Source organism: Haemaphysalis longicornis, unplaced genomic scaffold, assembly GCF_048455015.1.
Source record: "Haemaphysalis longicornis isolate Haplotype H1 unplaced genomic scaffold, Haemaphysalis longicornis Haplotype H1 scaffold_18, whole genome shotgun sequence".
In the NCBI taxonomy this organism is placed as follows: Eukaryota; Metazoa; Arthropoda; class Arachnida; order Ixodida; family Ixodidae; genus Haemaphysalis; species Haemaphysalis longicornis.
The window spans coordinates 3,132,112-3,135,467 of NW_027526282.1; the positions used below are offsets into that span (position 1 = coordinate 3,132,112).

At 43.9% G+C, this 3,356-nt stretch overlaps 1 pseudogene; it reads right to left on the minus strand.

Annotated features, from left to right (window-relative positions):
* Nucleotides 1–2,416: 2,416 nt before the first annotated feature.
* LOC144166625 (uncharacterized) lies at nucleotides 2,417–3,075 on the minus strand (annotated as a pseudogene).
* Between the last annotated feature and the right edge of the window lie 281 nt (nucleotides 3,076–3,356).

Sequence of the window (3,356 nt, forward strand, 5' to 3'; positions counted from 1 at the left end):
TCGCTACACGAATCACAGCTACTTCGGATACTCTCTTAGACATTTTCATTCCAAACAATGATGAAACTTTTCTCAGATCTGGGGTTAATAAATTTGCTCTCAGTAACCACCTTCCTGTGTTTCTGTTTATAAAACGTCATTCTATTGCTAAAAGAACTTCCGCGCGTAACCCGCTGTTTCTAGGATGAAATCTCCGTAGTCTGATAGATTTCGAGAGTGCATAGCTCGAACGAATTGGAGCGTTGTCTTTAGGGAGAGCAGCTGTGGTGCTGAATATGACAAGTTTCTGGTAAAATTCACCCATGCTTATAATACTAGTTTCAGTACAAAACGTATTCTCCACCAAAATGTGCCCGTAAGCCCTGGATAACTCCAGATCTCATTAGGCTGATGCGAAAACGCGATCAACTTTTTATTTTTTTGAAAACTATGAATTCTGGCATCTTTAAAGCTTTTAAAACACTCCGCAATTACATCACTGCAGAGCTCCACGTTGCAAAAAACCGCTACCACTTTATACTTTTCAGTTCATGTAACGCATGCGCTCAAGACATTTGGAAAAAAATTAAATACCATGCTTCAAAATCCCACGCATACCCTAAAAAATTTATAAAGAACGGTGAGATACTAAGAAGAAAAGCCTTAGCTAATTCGTTCAATGATTTTTTGTTTTTGTTCTAACCGTTTTAATGAATACTGAAAGTTTGAGCTACCTGAATTGCTCTAAGGACAACACTACTTTTCTTGATCCCGTTGCTGAGAATGAAGTCATCGCTGCATTTATGTCTCTGAACAACAGTAATTCCTCCGACGTGAACGGTTTCCAAATAAAGTCCGTAATGTTTGTCATTGATTTATTAGCGAAATATGTAACACACCTTTTTAACATAAGCTTCTCAATTGGAGTTTTTCCGCGCAATATGCAGTTCACTAAAGTTGTAGTAATATTTAGAAAGGGTGACCGTAATAATTTCTCGAACTACCGGCCTACTTCCATTTTGCCTGTTTTTTCTAAAGCCATAGAAAACATTTTTCTCAAAAGCTCATCATCATTTTTGGATCGCTATAATATCATTCCCCCGCTCAATACGGACTTAGAAAAAATAAATCAACTCAGTTGGCACTGCTCGATCCACAAGAGTTTATCCCGGAAAATTTTGAAAACAACAGTGTAGTTCTAAGTATTCTCCTTAACTTCTCAAAAGCATTTGATTACGTCAATCACGATTATCTCCTTCATAAGCTACATTGATACGGATTTCGGGGAAAGCTCATTCTTTAAGAACATCTTATCTATGCCATCGATCGCAGTTTGTTGAAATTGGAGAATAGATTTCAACAAAAGAAACAGATAATTAAGGTGTACCACAGGGTAACATTTTAGGTCCTTTTCTTTTCATTTCGTACATGAAAGAGATTGTTAATATTGATGAAACAGTTAAATACATTAAATAGGCTGATGACACAACCCTGTTTTGTTTCGGTAGCTCCGGTATTAATTTCTCAAATCTCGGAAGTCGGACTCTCGCATGTATTAGCACCTGGGCATCGAACAATAATTTGAAACTGAATGCTAGCAAACCCAAAGAAGTACTTTTTCATGGAGGTCATAAAATCAGCGCCGTTGTACCCCTTGTAATCAATCAGACTACAGTCAAATTTTTTAAATGGTTCAAAACACTACGTGTATATTTTGAACATAGTATGTCACTGAATAAACACACCGACTATTTATTCCAGAAATTATTTCCCAGACCACTGGTCTTATGCGCCGTTATTGTTGTTCTTTTCCAATCACAGTTACTTTCTACTTGACAACTGTATTTTTAGCTGTATGCTAAACTACGACGTACTAATCTGGGCTAACACAACTCTGGAAAATATAGGAAAAATAAGTTTTACAAAATCGAGATACTCGCCTAGTCAGGAAGGTTCCGTGCCTTCGTCCTACACGAGCACTATTTAAAATACAATGTTATTCGGACGGATTATTTTACAGCTGAACTGCCTAAACTTTGCTAGACTTTTCATGAACTTTGCCTACCTGGTCTAGACAAGCTGTCTTCTTTATACTATACGCGCAATCCTGCAACGTGGAAAGTAACAAAAATGCTGAATAAATGATGGAGAACATATTGCAACGGGCAACTATTCACAAAGGCACACCGGTTCACAGGAACATAGCAACAGGTTTTATCATCCGTCCCGAACCAGTCAGTCCCGGTATCTCCTTCATCATATTCATCTTCCTTTTCCCCAGCCCATCTCTCTAACTAGCTAACAGGCCTGGGCGATTGTCCTTCTCTGTAGGTATATAATGTGTCTAATTAATCCATAACACATCTCCCACTTCCCCGGAGGGGCGTAAGAAGGCCGAAGGGAAGACCTGCATAGCGGTGGCCCGTGTGATCACAGCTCACGGCAAGGTGTGCGGCAACTGCCTAGCAACCACAGCAAGGCAGTTTTGCGCTATGTGCCCGCTCTTGTTGCAGCGGTAGTAGACGTTGGCGACAAGGTCGTTGCCGTCGGCCTCGGGGCAGTCGCGTCTTATATGCTTCAGGTGGCCGCAGTTGTAGCAATCGCGGTTCTTCCGCTCCCTGTTTGGGCAGTCCTGCGACATGTGGCCCAGCTGGTGGCAGATGTAGCACGTCTCCTCTTGCTCCTTGCACTCACGGGCAATGTGGCCCCTCTTGCCTCGTCCGGTTTGTGCTGGCAGTTCTTGGATGTCTGGCCCGTGCCGTTGCACCTGTAACACCGGTACTCAGCTTCATTGCAGTCCGTGGCAACGTGGCCTGTTCGGTTGCACTTGTAGCACTTAATTCTGATGGGCCGCTTTTATACCTTGCGGCCACCACGGCCGCCCCCACCGCGGACTCCGCCGCGTGGGCCCAGGTCTATGCCCCTGTTTCCCCCGCCGCCTCCGCGTTGGAAGTACTCGCGGGCAAAGTACTCCAGCTTGTGGCCCTTGTAGCACTCTGTCGTGCAACTCGTGCTCCGCCGCCAGCTCGGCGTGCTCTTGACTTGCTTAAATGGGGCTGAGCAAGCCACTGGCTCAAACAATACGTCTTCAGTCATGTTTCCTTGTACTTCCGCTTCCAGCCTTGTCCCTGTCATTGGGGGTAAACCTGTGCTAACCGCTGGTGCCACACCAATGTAATATCCGTGTGCCTCTTGTGCGGCAAACCCCACGAACACACGACCAACAAGAGCTTTCCAGTTTGCACGTATACGCTGCAGGAGACGTACGGCGAAAGCAAACATTACTGCAGGTAGGTAGGATCAATGACTAGCTGTCGGACTCGAACGACTGTCTTCACGCAGCATGCACCCAGGCTTTGGCGAAAATGTTATTTCGA